Genomic DNA, 20,773 nt, shown 5'->3' with positions numbered 1-20,773 from the left:
AGGCTTAAGGTATAATGAATGGTTAAGGTCATGTAGTTGAGAAAAATGTTTTTAATAAAGTATTTTCTTAAGATTTTTTTTGACATGGACCAGTTTTAAAATCTTTATTGAATTTGTTATAATATTGTTTCTGTTGTTTAAGTTCTGTTTGTGTTTTTTTTTTTTTTTGGCTGCGAGGCATGTAGGATCTTAGCTCCTCCACCAGGATCAAACCCTCACCTCCTGCATTGGAAGTACCAATGGACCACCAGAGAGGTTCCAAGAAAAGTGTTTTTAAAATGAAAATTCCTTGATGGCAAGGGCTCTGGGTCTTTTATTTTTAACGTAGCATGAGGTGTAGTACCTGAAACATAGCCAGTGCCCAGCTAATGTTGGGGAAAGAGTGAAGGAATAAATTAACAAAGATCTGAAAAGTTTTATTCCATGCCTACAGGCGAGGCCATGTAAATAGGGGAAAGGCTTTGAATCCACGCATATAAGTTTACTTATTTTTCTTTTATGATTTTTTTTTTTTTTTTGCCACGCCATGTGGGATCTTAGTTCCCTAACTAGGGCTCGAACCCATGCCCCTGGCAGTAGAAGTATGGGGTCTTAACCACTGGACCACCAAGTAATTCCCCACTCATATGGATTTAAATCTTAGCTGGGCCACATACCACTTGGGTGACACCAGAAAATAATTTCACAGCTCTGAGCCTTGGTTTCCTTATCTCTAAGACAGAGATGATGTTGACCTACAGAGCTCTTCTGAGAATTAAGTGTCATGCTTGATTGTAGATTGCCAGGCACTATGTAGATAGTCCAAGAGTGACAGCCCCTATTTTTAATATTAACCATATATAGTCATATGGCCAAATAGCCAAACCATTAATATATTAATAAAAAATCAGAGCTGTCACTCTTGGGGCCAGCAACCTTTTTTGCCTTAAATTGAAAACCATTTACTGACTTCAAGAACAACTTTAGAAAAAGAGATTTAACGGGCATGACCTATTTAAACATCTTTAGAAAAAATCTTCAAAGAACTCACACACTTAGAGAAATTTCCGTTTTTAAGATTTAGGTATTTTGCAGTCCTTAGTCACTCTGTAAGATAGGATCCTATCAGAAGACAGACAAAGAAAGTGTAATATGAAAAATTATTAATAGGAAAGTGGCTAGAAGAGGGGAATAAAAGAACTCTTAAGGGCACCCTCGGGCTGAGAGAGGTGCCCAAGGAATGAGCAGAATGCGCTGGGTGGGAGAGTGTCCTTCACAAGGCTGGGATTCATACCTCATTGGCAAGGGTGTGGTTGAAGCCTTGGAAGGTGGAAAGTTTGCTGTGTTGTTGTGTCCAGAGTCAGTGAAATGAGGCTGGGGCTGGCAGGCATACAACCACCTGGGAGGCTAAGGAAACTCACCAGACATCTTCCAAGGAGGGTAAGGGGTGGGTGCCATTGACTTTCTGCAAAGCCAACTGATGGATGCACTAGAAAGGTTCTGGGAAGCTACTAAAATTGTGGTGGGATGCTGTTTACTCTCTGAGAAGAAGCTGTCATTGGGAAATGACCTGAAAATGAGCTGGGTGCCCAGGGAACTTAATATTAGCTGCCCTTGGGAGTGCTTTTTAACACCCCATGAGCAGGTAACTTTTGCTGCCAGGTATGGGGACATGATCACAAAAAGCCATCACCCACTTTGCAGGTGCACATCCAGGCACCCCTGCCTTCTCCACCGTTCTCTCAGTACACTCTGCTGACCCAACACCATCCTGGCTGTCTAAAGGGAAGTGCCCATCAGGTCTACCCCTTACCACGGAGCGGGAAAAAAGGGTGACTTTGGGTCTCATTATCTATTGGTAACTGGTGCAGGCATGTGGGGAGGAGAAGAGATAATAGGAAAATTCAGCACTGTTTGTTCTTCAATAAAGAAAGGATGAGTTTATACAAAGATCATATACCTCCATCTTCTTGTATCTCCAGACAGATTTCTCAGACACTGCATATACAATTCCTTTAACTTTATTAAATAATTCTTAGAAAACAAATTAAGTACAGAGCACAATTCAAACTGTGTAGGCAATACTGTATTAGGATTATTCATATGATTTTAGCTATAATTTATGGATAAATATTAAATAAGCTGTCCATTTAAGCAAATGATTGCAATCGGACTTTTTTAGACTTTATGAGCTGTAACAGAATATTACTTTTCAGAAGCAGTCTAATTTTTAGAAAGGTAGTATGGAAACTTCAAGATTAGCTTAATGCAGCAGCATATCTTGAAAAGCTTGTTTGGTTTCATTCTGTTCCAGCAGATATTTATTACCTGCTTGTCAGCATCGATTCCCCAGAAGTATACAGGTGATCTGTAGGGAAGGACTCTCAATGGAGACCAGTAAAGGAGTGGGGTGGGGCCTTCCCAGGTGGCTCTAGTGGTGAACACCCCACCTGCCAATGCGGGAAACGTAAGAGATGTGGGTTCAATCCCTGGGTTGGGAAGATCCTCTGGAGCAGGACGTGGGAACCCACTCCAGTATTCTTGCCTGGAGAACCCTCATGGCCAGAGGATCCTGGCAGGCTACAGTCCATAGGGTTGCAAAGAGTTGGACCCAACTGAACACACACAGAAGGGAGTGGGGATACCAGATAGGGAAGGGGAGGCAAGCCAGCAGAGGTCTGAGCTCTGAGGTGTCGCAAGAGGGCAGCTTTAGCTCTGGGCCCTCAGTCATCCTCAAATTTGTCACTTTCTGAGACAAGGGAGCTGAGGCTTTATACCCCTGCTCCCATAGCAGAAAGTGCATTCTTCATTCTTCTAGGACTGCTAGCTCTGTTCACACAGGTAAAGTGGGTTCCAGTGGGTTGAGAGGAATAAACAAAACCATTGGAGGCAAAAGCACATCAGTGTCCCAGGACGGGGGTGTGTGCACACACAAATGCAGAATGCATTCACACCTTGACGACAGGCATGGTTGTTCTAGACCACTGCGGTGAGTTGAATATTGCAATAAAGCAAGACGTGAATTTTTTAGTTCCCAGTGCATATAAAAATTATGTTCCCATCATACTGTAGTCTATTAAGTATGCAATAAAGAGCATTACGTCTGAAAAATGTACATATTTTTAAAAAATACTTTATTGCTGAAAAATGCTAACCATCATCTGACAATGCAGTGTTGCCTTTTGTTTGGGAAAAAACACGGTATCTGTGAAGTGAAATGAAACAGTGCAATAAAACAAGGTCTGCCTGTAAAATAAGTAAATGCTAAAGGGAGATTTGAGGAGATGGGACAGAGGGTGGCATATGCTTGCCACCGCTTTAGCTTTGCCCTCCACTCCTGCCTTGGGACTTCCGTGGTGACACAGTCAATAAAGAATTTGCCTGCAGTACAGGAAACCACCCGCAGTGCAGGAGACCACCTGCAGTGCAGGAGACCACCCGCAGTGCAGGAGCCTGGAGTTCGATCCCTGGATTGGGAAGATCCCCTGGAGAAGGAAATGTCAACCCACTCCAGTATTCTTGCCTGAAAAATTCCATGGACAGAGGAGCCTGGTGGGCTGCAGTCCTTGGGGTCACAAGAGTCAGACACAGCTTAGTGACTAAACCATCAGCACCACCACCATTCCTGCCTAACTAGCTTTAGCATAAGACTGTTGACCTTGAAAAGCTGAAGAGTTTGATAAGGACTTTTAATTCAATTCAGCATAGGGAAACTTTTTACAAATGTGGTAAAAATTTTTGCAAATGTGAAAATATTTACAAATGGGGGCAATTGATGAGAAATCAGTATGGAATGGACTAGAAATTATCTATTGTGTGGAAAGGTTTCTGCATAGAGTGGTTTAACCAGACAGCAGCGGTTAAGAAACTATGACTGCTTGAACAGAGTTTCACAGCAGAGATAGCTGTTTACCTACCCACTATCCAGTCTTCCTTTTTATAAGACAACCCCAATATTATCAGAGGAAACGGAAAGCCCAGATTTAAAAACAAAGGTTTCAGTCTCCTCTGAAACCAAATGTGGTCTGGATTCTGACCCAGAAGATCCAAGAAGGAGCTCTTGGACCATGCTTCTGAAAAAGTTCATTGAAGAAGGGGCTGACTCAGCTGCCAGAGCCCCTCTGTCTCTTGGCAATCCTTTGCTGCCTTCCTTCCTCAAACCTGGAGGTGATACTGGAGGAGATTCAGCCATTTGAAGACGGTGAGGTACTTAGGAGATCTGAGGATGGCCAAGTGGGAAGATAGAGGACCCCGAGTCCCTGAGGACATTGGGTGAAGCTACCCTGTCAGCCCAGGAATTCATAGCTCCAAAGTTATTGTTGCATGAGAAAAAGATAACCCTGAATTTAAGTCATTTGGGGTTCTCTATAGTGGCAAAGTGCAATTTTTCATGATACGATTATTTTTCAAGAGCCTTAGCAGTGAAGGAGGGGAAAGGGTGTGTGTGGTCACTAGATGTCAACAGAAGGTCAAAAAGAGGGTGTACTGATTTGGGGGGTCCCCAGAAGCTGACTTTGAAACATAGATTCAAGTGCAAGAAGTTTATTTGGTGAGGGAATCCCAGGAAATAGAGAAGTATTATAGTGAGACAGGAAAAGAAGGAAGCTTTAAAAAAGAATGTATTTTTAGGCAAGTTACTTTGGGGCAGCTGGCACTTAATCCTATTGGAAGACTCTCGGTAAAAATATAGAATATGCCTTAAAGTTTATCCCACCTGAATGCAAACTAGTACAGCCACTATGGAGAACAGTGTGGAGATTTCTTAAAAAACTGGAAATAGAATTGCCATACAACCCAGCAATCCCACTGCTGGGCATACACACCGAGGAAGCCAGAATTGAAAGAGACACATGTACCCCAATGTTCATCACAGCACTGTTTACAATAGCCAGGACATGGAAGCAACCTAGATGTCCATCAGCAGACGAATGGATAAGAAAGCTGTGGTTCATATACACAATGGAATATTACTTAGCTATTAAAAAGAATGCATTTGAATCAGTTCTAATGAGGTGGATGAAACTGGAGCCTATTATACAGACTGAAGTAAGCCAGAAAGAAAAACACCAATACAGTATACTAATGCATATATATGGAATTTTGAAAGATGGTAACGATGACCCTGTATGCGAGACAGCAAAAGAGACACAGATGTAAAGAACATATTTTTGGACTCTGTGGGAAAAGGTGAGGGTAGGATGATTTGAGAGAATAGCATGAAACATGTATATTATCATATGTGAAACAGATCACCAGTCCAGGTTCAATGCATGAGGCAGGGTGCTCACGGCTGGTGCACTGGGATGACCCTGAGGGATGGGATGGGGAGGGAGGGGGGTTCAGGACAGGGAACACATGTACACCCATGGCTGATTCATGTCAATGTATGGCAAAAACCACTACAATATTGTAAAGTAATTAGCCTCCAATTAAAATAAATTTTAAAAAGCAAAAAAAAAAAAAAAAGTTTATCCCACCTGGTGAGTTAGGGAGCTAGGATAGGTATACCCCAATTACTATTAACCACCAATGGAAGGCTACTCGGGAGGTAGAGGGCAGTTCATTAATTCCATGGAACTTTTGTTTCGGCCACATTGCATAATGTGTGGCATCTTAGTTTTCCAACAAGGGATCGAGCCTTCACCCGCTGTGTTGAAAGCACAGAGTCTTAACCACTGGATGGCCAGGGAAGTCCCTCATGGAAATTTTCAACTTGCTGACTGAAAGGATAATAGGCCCTGGTGGCCAAAGTAGGCCTTGAAAAGAAGAGGCAGGTGTCAGACGTCTGAATTCCTGAAATGGAAGGAAGTCAGGGTATATCGGTGTTGTTCTCAGTATCTGTTACACAACGGTGTGTTCAGTTTTGAGCATTAGAAACCTGACTATGTTTATAAGTGAAGGTGAAGTGGTCCACAGAACGGGACGGGTTTAAGATTCAGGAAGGAGAGGGACAGATTCCTGTGGCAGAGGGTCAGAGGAGGGGTGCTCTCTTAAACTTCAATAGGAGGAAGGAACAGCTCTAAAAGAGATCACCCACGTTTAAAGGCAGGAAAGGATGGAGGTGGTTACAAATGACTCTTTAGGTTAAGAGTGGAGAGACTGAGGTCAACCTTATGTCATGATTTCAGATTGTTAGTGCAGCGTGAAGTCACCTTTTCTAAAGTTCTGAAGACTTGAAATGACCAGTGAGGGGCATGAGCAGGGATGCTGACGGACAGCAGTGCTGCAAGGCAAACCCAAGGTACCATTCACATGTGCTGTGCAGCGGGACAGTGTGCTGGCCAGCAAGGAAGAAGTGGTTTGAAAATGGCCTACACAGCTGGGCCAGCTGAAGTTGAATGGCCAACATTTTTAGTGGAGCTAAGATTTATATATGGAGATGTTTGTTGCAGTGGAGTTCCGGTTTCAAACCAGACTAGTTGGATTGATTCACGATAAAATATTTTAAAGTAAAGTTTAGTAAAAAGACAAAGGAAGAAAAGAGTTTGGCATCTTCAGTTCAGTTCAGTTCAGTCACTCAGTCGTGTCCGACTCTTTGCGACCCCATGAATCGCAGCACGCCAGGCCTCCCTGTCCATCACCATTTCCCAGAGCTCACTCAGACTCACGTCCATCGAGTCCGTGATGCCATCCAGCCATCTCATCCTTGGTTGTCCCCTTCTTCTCCTGCCCCCAATCCCTCCCAGCATTAGAGTCTTTTCCAATGAGTCAACTCTTCTCATGAGGTGGCCAAAGTACTGGAATTTCAGCTTTAGCATCATTCCTTCCAAAGAAATCCCAGGATTGATCTCCTTCAGAATGGACTGGTTGGATCTCCTTGCAGTCCAAGGGACCCTTAAAGAGTCTTATCCAACATCACAGTTCAAAAGTATCAATTCTTTGGCGCTCAGCCTTCTTCACAGTCCAACTCTCACATCCATACATGACCACAGGAAAAACCATAGCCTTGAATAGACGGACCTTTGTTGGCAAAGTAATGTCTCTGCTTTTGAATATACTATCTAGGTTGGTCATAACTTTTCTTCCAAGGAATAAGCGTCTTTTAATTTCACGGCTGCAATCACCATCTGCAGTGATTTTGGAGCCCAGAAAAATAAAGTCTGACGCTGTTTCTACTGTTTCCCCATCTATTTCCCATGAAGTGATGGGACCGGATGCCATGATCTTCGTTTTCTGAATGTTGAGCTTTAAGCCAACTTTTTCACTCTCCTCTTTCATTTTCATCAAGAGGCTTTTTAGCTCCTCTTCACTTTCTGCCATAAGGGTGGTGTCATCTGCATATCTGAGGTTATTGATATTTCTCTCAGCAATCTTGATTCCAGCTTGTGTTTCTTCCAGCCCAGCATTTCTCATGATGTACTCTGCATATAAGTTAAATAAGCAGGGTGACAATATACAGCCTTGACATACTCCTTTTCCTATTTGGAACCAGTCTGTTATTCCATGTCCAGTTCTAACTGTTGCTTCCTGACCTGCATACAGATTTCTCAAGAGGCAGGTCAGGTGGTCTGGTATTCCCATCTCTTTCAGAATTTTCCTCAGTTTATTGTGATCCACACAGTCAAAGGCTTTGGCATAGTCAATAAAGCAGAAATAGATGTTTTTCTGGAACTCTCTTGCTTTTTCCATGATCCAGCGGATGTTGGCAATTTGATCTCTGGGTCCTCTGCCTTTTCTAAAACCAGCTTGAACATCAGGGAGTTCACGGTTCACGTATTGCTGAAGCCTGGCTTGGAGAATTTTGAGCATTACTTTATTAGCATGTGAGATGACTGGTATCTTAGAAGACTGAGTTAATGGACTGTGAAGTCAGGCAGACTGGTAAGAAAGTGCTCAAGAAATTGGGAGTGTTTCTGAGATGAAAGAACGATGGTGAAAGAGGAGATTTTAGATATGGAAAAACGGGATGTTAGGGATGATTCAATCCGGACAAATGTGGTTCAGCAAGTGACCGTGAGATTGGGTTGATGGACTTGAGGAGCAGTGAAGACTATGGTCCAAATGGAGAATAGGGACAGATACAGGGGCTGGCACGCTGTGTACCTTAACAAGCCCCTCTCCTCACTCACAGCAGGCATGTCCAACCCATCATGGCACTGATGGTGTCATAACCCTTCTCAAACACCTCTGTACGTGGCGTGTCATCAACCCAGAACTTGGGTGTTTCATGCAGAAGGTGATAAATGCTGATTTGGACTCTATGTAGCTCTTGGTACAAAGGTGTGTTCTAATGAAAGCCCCTGGGCTAAGCATCTGGAGGTGTGAGTCCTGTCTGAGTCTATTTCTGGTTTAATGACCCTGTGTAGGTGACCTCACTAATTTGTACACTTGTAATTGGGAGTAATTACACCTAGTTTGTTTATTTCACTGGGAAGGTGTAAAAAGACTGCTCTTAGAAAAAGTCGAAGATCTGGTACAAATATTTATCACAGATACCATTAGCCATGTAGAAAGCTACAAGTGACATAAAATGGAACAAATATGGAACCAATAGAAGATTACCCATGGACTCAAAATACACGGGTATTCTGTGTCATTTTCTTCTAATCTCTACTTCCTGGGTATTTTTTTAGTTCAGACTAAAGCATTTATTCAAAGTGACTCTTTCATAAGATTAAAAGAAAAACAAAACAGAAGTTCAGTTATCTAAGAACTGTTTAAAGGAAAGTTGAAAGTTAAGAAGCTTACATCATGTTGCCCCATCATGCAGAACTGGTTCACTGCAGTATTTCATGATTCTTATACTATTCTACAGGTTCCCCGTCTGCCACAGAGACCCAGGAACTCCTGTCCCACTGCTTATGACCAGGCGTAAATCAGACCTGTTGAAGTTCATGGTTTGGCCCTACTTGACCATTCCCATGTCAGCTTGACCACTCTATTACATTCTTCCAAAAAGAAAGTGACGTGTTATTATTCACAATATTTTTCGTCATTTGTCTCTCCTGCCAGAACTCACACATAGGCAGAACTTTGTTCCTGTATGCTGTGAGAGGATTCAAACACCATGCTGATGTTTCCCCCTGTGGTCAAAACAGAAACTTGTTTGTTTTTTCTCAAATTTATCTGGAAAGGATGTTGTTATAACTAACCTTTTCCAGCGTACATGTCCAGGATGTGATTGAATTCCCCAAATGAGCTCCATTGACAACAGCTACAGAAAGATACATCAGCTTGTTTATTCTTAAAATTAATGATGCTTTCTGCTTTTTCTCTCTCTCCTGCTCCCCCACCCCCAAGTAAGTAGGATTTAGTGAGTGACACATTCTTTAGTTAGCTACAACACCTAATAACTCACACAGTAGCTTTGTGGTAACCAAACTGACCTCAGCACCTGCTTCTCCTTCCCATTCTGTTTTTCCAGCACCTTTCCTGGGACAATGAGTTTAGTCAGGAAGAAGAGTCCCTGTATTTTTCATTGTATTACCCATCTCCTGCGACCTCGCAGGTAAAATTTAGTAGCATCGAGCTCTAGTAGCCGCTTATGCTTCTGGAGTATCATTATTCTTACAAATTGTTCATCATTATACTTTTATGAGAGAGCTATTATGTGTTGTAAATAGCACAAGCCCAGCAGTGATGGCCTTGTGGCCACAGCGAGGGCACTGCCAGCTGCATGCACAGAGGTTTAGAAGAAAACGAGCTCTCCACCCTGAAGCACCCACGCCTGGCCGCTGAAGGACAGGTGCCGACTACTTGGAAGGCTTAGCACCCACGTGGAAAAAGCACCGGGGCTTGGAAACCAGCCAGATGTACTTGGGATCCCAGCATCTTCCTGACTTTCTCTGCACGATCAGTTTACAATTTTAAAAAGGGAGATAAGGACTTCCCCAGTGGTCCAGTGGCTAAGACTCCATGCTTCTAGCGCAAGGGGCATGGGTTGACCCCTGCTCAGGGAGGTTCCACATCTCGTGGTGCAGAACACCCCTACCCCTGCCAAATATTCCTGCCTCATGGGGATTTGAAGTGTTAAAGCCAGTTTGGAAACCGACCTAGAAATTTAAAAAACTGAACAATTTTTTATTGAAACAAATAATATTTGAGTGTCCTTCAAACCAGAAACCCCACTTCTGGAATTTCTCCTATAGAAGTAAAAGGATGTGTGTGCTCATGTGTCTGTAAAGCATTATTTCCAGTGGCCACGAGACTGTCAGGGCACAGATGAATGAGCGGGAGCTTCTACACCCTGGAGTCTTGTGTGGCCTCAGGGTGAGTGAGCGAGAAGAAGAAGAAAAATAAAATACAGAAAGGGTGACTGATACGTGTCGTTTTGTGCCTCTAAAAAACCCTCTGGTGTGTGTCTGTGTATGAGTGTGCGTGTGTGTTTATAACTGACATGAGTATGGAAACACAGATGGGAATGGACTGCTTTGGGAGAGGAAGGGCTTTGTGAGATGCGGCAAGGAAAAAGCAGAGCAGGGAACTGACTAAAAAGGAGAAAGGAAAGACCACACTGACAAGCGTTTAGATCTCCTGTGGATTTATTATAAATTCTTGTTTTAGCTTTTCTTTTCTAGGTAGTCTGTTTTTGCTTTAAAATTTTTTATTTTTGGTATTTAGAAAGGGTTTGTATTTTTGTTCTCGTCTTGACCTAAGTATTAATAGTTTTCGTATATTCTTACTTTCCCTTTTTGTTAGCTTTCTATCTGATTTGCCATCTTTAAATGATATCCGTGGTACCTCCCCCGTCACCTAGGTGATGATAGATGTGCTTATGTTTTTCCTTCCCATCTCTAATGGTTTAGCTGTGCTCTTTCAACTTTATCAAAACAAAACATTTACAAACCACCTCCCACCTTCACCGTAACCTTTGTTTTTGTCTCAGATCCATGAATATGTGTGTTACGTATGTCTGTGTGTTTATAAATATATAACATACATACATTTAAGAGAAGATCGGGAAAATGTCAAAAATTTGAAAATATATACATTGATTCACATATATATTCATACATATATATATATTTTTGAGTGTATATACATATATTCAAAATTTGGACATTTTCCCAAACTTCTCTTGGTCATCTTCTAGTAGATTTTTCAAGGACTTATGAATACAGTATAATTACTTAAATCCCTGCATGTTTAAAATTGTTTTTCAATAGCTTTGATTCTAGAAGCATGCCTGATTTAAAAACAAAAAAATCCATGGTCCACTGTTTCTTTCAGTTTTAAGAAAATGTCGATCCAATCTCTTTTGCTTTTCATGTTGCTGACACAAACCCGAGATTTTATACTTGCCAGTGACTCCATCATTTTGCCAAGAGGCTCTTGTAATTTGTTGTTTCTCTCTTAAAGTCTGAAACTTTTCCAGGTTGTGGTTTGGAGTTGATGGTCCTGAACACGCGGTGGGCCTTTTCAGTGTGTGCATTGCTCAATGCTTTTCTCTTGGATTTTCTTCTTGGATTAGACTCTTACACGTGAGTTAGATCCCCCATTCTGCCTCCTTCCTTCGTGTATGTTACTTATTCTTACTCCAAGAATACTTACACTTGTTCTGAGATCCTTTGCTTTTTTCCCCTTTACTTTAACTTTTTATTCATTTCCTCAATGTTTCTTAATTTATTTTTTAATCAAGTTGATTTTCCTTCGGACACTTTGTCATTTAGTCTATTTCTACATACTTTTTCTTTTTATTAAAATTGCTTCCTGATCTTGGTTGTCTTTTGCAAGTATTCCTATGTCCTGTCCACTCGCTTCTAGGTTCCGTATTTGCGGTATCCTCCTGTATCTGCAAATAATTGTTAATGGCATATGATTCATGTTGAAATGTTATGCATAGTTTTATTCTGCTTTTCCTTTCATCAGAGTATTTTTATCAATTGTTTCCCATTTTCATTATTTTTATATAGTGACTTTACTTGGTGTTGCCTATTATCTGTTTTTAAATGTCTTAGGTTTAACTGAGTGATTATTTTTAAAAATGGGTTTGAATGGGCCAGTAACATTCTTAGAGTGCCCTCTTCTGTTAGGGCAAGGAAGTGCATTTTCTTTTTAGGTGGCATCTCTGGGGGAGGACTGAACCATATACCCTGCTTCCTTTTTTTCTATTCGTGACTCGCTTTTCCAAGAGGGAAGGTGCAAGATGCTAGTCACTAATCTACTAATCTTTGTCATCTTTTTCTAATTACCTTCCCCAAATAGGGAAATAGGCACAAAGAAGACAGCAAGTTCACTGCGTGAGCAGCTGCTGAACCTGGGAAGCCACCACTGGACAGCCTTGCCTAAAGGCTGGCTTTATTTCTGACATCATCTTATTAGCGTACTTATCTGTTTATCTGACTCCCCCTCACTCATCCTCCCCTCTGTGCTCTGCACCTAGGACATTGTCAGCACCCATCAAGTGGTCAATAAATAGTCGTTTGGAGAAGGAAATGGCAACCCACTCCAGTATTCTTGCCTGGAGAATCCCATGGACTGAGGAGCCTCATGGGCTGCAGTCCACGGGGTCACAAAGAGTCAGACACGACTGAGTGACTTTACTTACTTACTTACTTACTTAAATAGTCGTTAATGGAACTAACACTGTGGGAGACCCAGGTTCTATCCCTGGGTTGGGAAGATCCCCTGGAGATCTTCTCGAGGCTCCCCACTCCAGTATTATCGCCTGGAGAATTCCATGAACAGAGGAGCGGGTCGGGCTACAGCCCTTGGGGTCGCAAAGAGTCGGGCTGAGCAACTAAGCCACACGAAAGGGACTAAACCCAGCTAAACAGATGAGGGACGAAACAGGGTTAGGGTGTCTTTCAAGAGAAAAGAAACGTCTCAGCAGTAGATAAGAGTCAACACTGTCAAACACTGTTGAGAGATGAAGTCAAACCAACACTTTAAAAGTGCCCACTGGGCTTGGTAACGAGGAGGTTGTTGGCAAAAGTAATGTTCAGTGAGGTGTTAGGAGGCCAAGGAGAGGAAGATTCATGGAAGGAAACAGTGGGTGTGAACAAGTGTCCCCAAGTTCACTAATGAAAGGAGAGTGAGAAGGGGAGACGGGGAGAGGTGACAGGGCCCCGAGGGTCTCTGCAGTCTAACGGGGAGGAGCCAGCAGGGAGGGACTGTTGGAAGATGCAGAGAGGATTGGGAAGACCCAGTAGCAAGTTATGAGCCAGCAGAAGAGGCTGCAACCTGGAACATAGGCGGAGCGATCAGCCAGAGACAGAGATCACCCATGTCTCTGCCACCATAGCAGGAGGGAAGGGAGAAGGCTGGGCGGGCAAAGCTTTAGGCAGTCTTGGAGGCCAACAGCGAGAGACTCGGAGTTCTGCCTGGTGGCTACGTTTTCTCTCTTATTTTTAGCTTACAGGCTAGCGAGGATAGGCAGACAGAGATTCGCTCAGCCCTATCCAACTCTTCGTGACCCCACAGACTGTAGCCCGCCAGGCTCCTCTGCTTATGGAATTCTCCAGGCAAGAGTACTGGAGTGGGTTGCCATTCACTTCTCCAAGAGATACTGGTAGTAATCAAACGGTCGCGTCCCACACTGTAGAAATACAACCGCCCCGTGATCGCAAAGAGCTGTGCTGGTCTGCATGGTTTTGCGATTTTGTGTGATTGTAGACTCGGCAATCACGGAGAAGCACGGAGAAAAGTCGGGGTGTGGGGAGGGCAGCAGGAAGCTGCCGGTGTGTGCACCAGACCTTCTTAGCCTATGGAGCCGGGATAGCGCTTCCTGGTACGTGGGTGGGCCCAGCGGGAGCTGAGCCCGAGGCAGGCCCTGCTCTGACAGGTCCTGTGGACGCGTCTGACCCAGCATGGAGTGGAGCTCCCAGCCGTTCCCCCAGCCCTGCATCGCCACACTGTCCTGCCCACAGGAGCAGATTCTGATGGCTGGCTACTCTGGGGTCCACTCTTACTTGATGGAGAGCCTGATTCTGACCATCTAATTTGTATTTATAAGGTGTGTGTTTGACAGAGTCGTTCAGTTGTGGCTGACTCTTTGCAACCCTATGGACCTTATAGACCCACTAGGCTCCTCGGTCCATGGAATTCTCCAGGCAAGAATCCTGGAGTGGGTTGCCATTCTCTTCTCCAGGGTATCTTCCCAACCCAGGGATCAAACCCAGGTCTCTGGCATTGCAGGAAGATTCTTTACCATTTGAGCCACCAGGAGAGCCCCATTTTTAAGGTACTTAATGATAACAGCAAAAATTAAAATGAAACTCCAAACTCTGTAGCCAAGGATGAGCCTTACTGGCTTTCTATAACTTTATGTTTCTGTAGGTGGGTGCTTGCTGCCAGCTCTTTGTCTTAATCTGTTTGAAAAAAAAAAAAAGTAATGGATGGCTCAAAGATCTGAATCCTAATTTGCATGCTGACACTAATTAACTTTGTGACTTTGTCACTTCACCTCCCTAATCCTCAGTTTTCCTTTTCCTGGACTAGATAAGCATTCGCTTGTATGACCCTACCTGCTCATTTTAAGAGGAGTTTGAAAAATGTACAGCTTGATTAAAAAAACAAATTGGAATATTAGGCACCTTAGGCTTCCCAGGTAGCTCCAGTGGTAAAGAACCTGCCTGCCATGCAGGAGACATGAGAGATGAGGGTTTGATCCCTGGGATTCCCCTGGAGAAAAGAATGGCAACCCACTCCAGTATTCTTGCCTCAAGAATCACACGGACAAAGGAGCCTGGTCGGTTAAAGTCCATAGGGTTGCAAACAGTTGGACATAATTGAAGCAAGTTAGCATATATGTCACAATAATTCGGTAGGTTGACTAACTGTTGATTTAATTATTAACCTGTTTCTCAGCCATAATTGGGGCTTCCCTGATAGCTCAGTTGGTAAAGAATCTGCCTGCAATGCAGGAGACCCCAGTTCAATTCCTGGGTTGGAAGAAGTGCTGGAGAAGGGATAGGCTACCTACTCCAGTATTCTTGGGTTTCCCTTGTGGCTCAGCGGGTAAAGAATCTGCCTGCAATGTGGGAGACCCGGGTTTGATCCCTGGGTTGGGAAGATCCCCTGGAGGACGGAAAGGCTACCCACTCCAGTATTCAGGCCTGGCGAATCCGGGGTCACAAAGAGTCAGACACAACTGAGCGACTTTCACTTTCACTTTCAGCCATACTTTTCAGAATTCTCTGCTATCCAGTTTTGTTTCTCTAACCTTGATGTATTTAATTTCTTAGCACATTATTTACATTTGCCTCCCCTGCATTTCTGCCTCCTCACTTAATACCATGACAATTCTTGTCATTCAGTTAACGATTTCACAGTTGGAAAGCTCCAGCTGACTTTTCTGAAGCACAGCCATCTATTTATAAAAGTAAATACCTCAGTATTTGAGAACATGAAGACTTAGCTCCTTTCACCTAAAGACTTTTGAACAACTTAGCACCCTACATCATGAAACGTTAGGGTCAGAAGAGGCAGCCAGTCAGGCGATAAGCTCCTCAGGTCAGTTCAGTCACTCAGTCCTGTCCTTTTTGTGACCCCATGGACTGCAGCACGCCAGGCCTCCCTGTCCATCACCAACTCCTGGAGTTTACTCAAACTCATGTCCATTGAGTTGGTGTTGCCATCCAGCCATCTCATCCTCTGTCGTCCCCTTCTCCTCCTGCCTTCAGTCTTTCCCAGCATCAGGGTCTTTTCCAGTGAGACAGTTCTTTGCATCAGGTGGCCAAAGGATTGGAGCTTCAGCTTTAACATCAGTCCTTCCAGTGAACACCAGGACTGATCTCCTTTAGGATGGACTGGTTGGATCTCCTTGCAGACCAAAGGACTCTTAAGAGTCTTCTCCAACACCATAGTTCAGAAGCATCAATTCTTCTGCACTCAGCTTTCTTTATAGTCCGACTCTCATATCCATATATGACCACTGGAAAAGTCATAGCTTTAACTAGACGGACCTTTGTCGGCAAAGTAATGTCTTTGCTTTTTGTTGTGCTATCTAGGTTGTTAATAACTTTTCTTCCAAGGAGCAAGCATCTTTTAATTTCATGGCTGCAGTCACCATCTGGAGTGATTTTGGAGCCCAAGAAAATAAAGTCAGCCACTGTTTCCACTGTTTCCCCATCTATTTCCCATGAAGTCATGGGACCAGATGCTATGACCTTAGTTTTCTGAATGTTGAGTTTTAAGCCAACTTTTTCACTCTCCTCTTTCACTTTCATCAAGAGGCTCTTTAGTTCTTCTTCACTTTCTGCCATAAGGGTGGTGTCATCTGCATATATGAGATTATTGATATTTCTCCCAGCAGTCTTGATTCCAGCTTGTGCTTCATCCAGCCCAACATTTCTCATGATGTATTCTGCATATAACTTAAAATAGCAGGGTGACAATATACAGCCTTGACGTACTCCATTTCCTATCTGGAACCAGTCTGTTGTTCCATGTCCCATTCTAACTGTTGCTTCCTGACCTGCATATAGGTTTCTCAGGAGGTAGGTCAGGTGGTCTGGTATTCCCATCTCTTTCAGAATGTTCCTCAGTTGATTGTGATCCACACAGTCAAAGGCTTTGGCATAGTCAATAAAGCACATGTAGATGTTTCTCTGGAAGAAAGATGTTTCTCTTGCTTTATTGATGATCCAATGGGTGTTGACAATTTGATCTCTGGTTCCTCTGCCTTTTCTAAATACAACTTGGACATCTGGAAGTTCATGTTTCACGTACTGTTGAAGCCTGGCTTGGAGAATTTTCAGCATTACTTTGCTAGCGTGTGAGATGAGTGCAATTGTGGCATAGTTTGAGCATTCTTTGGCATTGCCTTTCTTTGGGATTCAAATGAAAACTGACTTTTTCCAGTCCTGTGGCCACTGCTGAGTTTTCCAAATTTGCTGGCATATTGAATACAGCACTTTCACAGCATCATCTTTTAGGATTTGAAATAGCTCAGCTGGAATTCCATCCCCTCCACCAGCTCCTCATCACTGTGAAGTGATGCTTCCTAAGGCTCCCTTGACTTCACATCCAGGATGTCTGGCTCTAGGTGAGTGATCACACCATCATGATTATCTGGGTCATGAAGATATTTTTTGTATAGTAATTCTTGCCACCTCTTCTTAATATCTTCTGCTTCTGTTAGGTCCAGACCATTTCTGTCCTTTATTGTGCCCGTCTTTGCATGAAATGTTCCCTTGGTATCTCTAATTTTCTTGACAAGATCTCTTTTCCTTCCCATTCTATTATTTTCCTCTATTTCTTTGCACTGATCACTGAGGAAGGCTTTCTTGTCTCTCCTCGCTATTCTTTGGAATTCTGCATTCAAATGGATATATCTTTCCTTTTCTCCTTTGCCTTTTGCTTCTCTTCTTTTCTCAGCTATTTGTAAGGCCTCCTCAGACGACCATTTTGCCTTTTTGCATTTATTTTTCTTGGGGATGGTCTTGATCCTTGCTTCCTAATGTCATGAACGTCCATCCATAGTTCTTCAGGCAGTCGATCAGATCTAATCCCTTGAATCTATTTTTCACTTCCACGGTATAATTGTCAGGTCATACCTGAATGGTTTAGTGGTGTTCCCTACTTGTTGCAATTTAAGTCTGAATTTGGCAATAAGGAGTTCATGATCTGAGCCACAGTCAGCTCCAGGTCTTGTTTTTGCTGATAAGCTCCTAGGTAATTAATTACCGGGCTTAGGCGTATGCCCTCCTACCGAGTCTGTGAGAGCTTGCAGCTCCCCGCAGGGCATCCCCCACGATGACAGCGTGGGCTGGTGGACCTTGGTTTAGTTTTCTCAAGTGGACACTGACCAGGCTAGAAAAGGAGGGCTCCTGCCTGGCAGGGCTGAAGTAGTGACTGGTGTCCAGGGGGACCAAGTATTCATAGATTTTGGCTGACTTGGTTGACTTTCTGCAAGGACTGAGAAGTAGGCCTGTCTCTCTGGTCTAATCCCTGCTTCACCCCCCGCCTTCAGCACACGCCTGCACGTACGTCACACATCAGAACTGGAAATCATTGGCTTGTGGAGGGCAGAGGAGACAGGTAGGCCTCACCCTCATTGAAGAGAGTGAGGGAGCTTGGAGAGTCAAGTGGTCTGCTTGCCTGATGGCCTTCTAAATACAAACCACTCTTCTGGGTGGGTACACCACCCACAGCAAGTGCTTCCTTGACAGCTAAGAGGAAGCAAGACTTGAATTTTAGACAAGCTGAAGGCTATCTGCCAACCTTAATCAGAGGGGTAGGTAATAATCGGCCCCAGAGCAGGAATTTATTTATCGCCAAGGTCCAATGCTCTAATGTTTTGCTGTATTTCATCCATCTACATATCTTTTTTTTTCTTGAACCATTTTAAAGTAAATCTCACAGTTATATAATTTTACCTCTAAACATGTGTGTATTGTTCAAATTTTTAAACTCTTTCTAAAAGTAACCAGAATGTCGTTATCATTCTTAGAAGAAAAAATTGATACTATTTTGTTAATATTATTTAATACCTGAGTCCATGTTCAACTTTTCCAAAGTGTCTCACATATTTCTTTTCAAACTAAAGCCCATGATCCAGACAAGACTTTTATATTGCATTTGGTTGGTGTGTCAAAAGTTTTACCTGAAATGTAGGACTTTTATCTCAGATTTCATTATTTAGAGTATATCAAGGTTCCTTTGAAACTGGATTTCACTTTCCAAATTATGTGTGATTGCTTTCATTACTGAAACAATGTGAAATCATATATCTCCATCCAGATTATTGGTTAAAAAGTACATGAAGGAAAAATGACCCAATATGAATCTCCCTAGGCTGATCATAATACCTGAATTGTCCAATCACAGTAGATGTACCTAATTACAGTGTTACCTAGCCTTCATCTTGGCTACTAGGATCTTTTGGAAATTTTTGTAGACTTTATCTGCAGAATCAAGTCGCCATTTGGGGTCATGTTTCCGATTTCTATCCCTGAAATGTTAGCAGAAAAGCATGAACATGTCTTAAGAACCACGATGGGGCCTCCCAGGTGGTGCTAGTATGTGAAGAATTTGCCTGCCGAGGCAGGGGACACAGGAGATGCAAGTTTGATCCCTGGGTTGGGAAGATCTCCTGAGGAAGAAAATGGCAGCCTAGGCCAGTATTCATGCCTGGAAAATTCCATGAAGAGAGGAGCCTGGTGGCCATAGACTCTTTACCAGCTGAGTTATCAGGAAGCACTGTAGATACAGCTGAGCGGCTAAACGACAACAGCGTGGTCAGGGGAGGGGAGAAGACAGGGGTGTGCTCGCGGCCCAAGGCGGTAATGGGACACAGACCCTGAAGCGTTGCTCTCTTTTTCAGCTGAGAGAGGATGGAACTATTACCTGCCAGTTTCAGGTATAGAATGTAGTGATTCCATATTTGTATAGTTTACAAAGTGATCACCATAATAGTCCAGTCAACATCCATCACTGCATACGGTAAAAACAAACAAAAAAACTGTTTTTTCTTATGATGAGAACTTTCAAGCCCCACCCTGCTGGCCACCCCCAGTGTGCACCACAGTGTTGTTAACCATAGTCACCGAGCAGCTCGTTAGAGTCCCATGACTCACTCACCTTGTAACTGGAAGCTTACACCTGGCCCCCTTCACACACTCCCTGGTCCTCCCAGTCCCACCGCAGACAGCCACCAATCTGTTTTCAGTATTTATGAGCTTGAGTTTGTTTGTTTCTTATTTGTTTTTTAAGATTTCACATATAAGGGAGATCGTACAGTATTTACCATTCCATGTGTTACTTATTTCACTAAGCAAAGTGAAATGGACCTTCAAGGTCCATTCATGTTGTCACAAATGGAAGGATTGCATTCTTTTCTGTGGCTGAGCAGCATTCCATGGTGTATGTATACCACATTGTCCAGCCATTGATGGAGCATTTTTTCCCTCATCATTTCAAGATAATGGTAGACAAAATTCATGTAGATTAATATTACCATGTTTTAAAATGTCACCGTTCACTAATGAATGAATTGACTCATTGGAAAAGACTCTGATGCTGGGAGGGATTGGAGGCAGGAGGGAAAGGATGAGATGGCTGGATGGCATCACCGACTCGGTGGGCATGAGTTTGAGTGAACTCTGGGAGATGGTGATGGACAGGGAGGCCTGGCGTGCTGCGATTCATGGGGTCGCAAAGAGTCAGATACGACTGAGCGACTGAACTGAACTGATTCACTAAATATTCCCTTCCTAAATATTTTGATTAGCACATTAGTGAATTTACCCCTTACAGCTGACTGAGCATTGCTTCCCAGGTAGTGATAGAGCCATATCCAATAACTTACCCATAAGGGCATGGTTCAGAAACATGTGAAAGGCCTGTTCTTAAACACAAGCAAGATGTAAGTGGTGATGGATATTAAAAAGTAGACAGGTTTATCAGTCAGGGTCCTGGTGAGAAGCCAAGACCAGCACCATCTACTCGGGGATAATTGAGCGTTTACTAGAGGGATGGCTCTCCTTATGCCAGCAGACATTAGGGACCAGTGAAGGATGGAGTAACATCCTTGGGCTGGCGACAGTGAAATCCTTTGTCATCCTTGCCCTGCCTGAACAGGCAAAGCTGGAGGAACGGTTACTGGAACTCAGAGAGACTGGCTGCTTGGAGGGCCGTGTGGCAGGAGCCACACTGGTCATTAGTGGGGAGACATGACCAGCCTGCAGGGAGCCGGCGGGAAGAGGGCACAGGAAACTCACACTCCCTGGCCCTGCCTGTCTCCCAGCAAAGCCCCTGCTTGATGAATCCAACTAGATAGCAGCAGGCAGGTGGGGAAGCCCAATAGAACTACCCACCCAGGCCAGCCCCCTGGGCACGGAGCAAGGAGGAGGAGGTCTGGGAAGAGGGATGAAAATGCCCGGCACGGTAACATAGGTGACAGAGCAGTGTC

This window comes from Ovis canadensis, chromosome 19 (genome assembly GCF_042477335.2).
Source record: "Ovis canadensis isolate MfBH-ARS-UI-01 breed Bighorn chromosome 19, ARS-UI_OviCan_v2, whole genome shotgun sequence".
NCBI classification, from domain to species: Eukaryota; Metazoa; Chordata; class Mammalia; order Artiodactyla; family Bovidae; genus Ovis; species Ovis canadensis.
The sequence above is the reverse complement of the archived record's forward strand: the minus strand, read 5'-3'. Positions refer to the sequence as shown.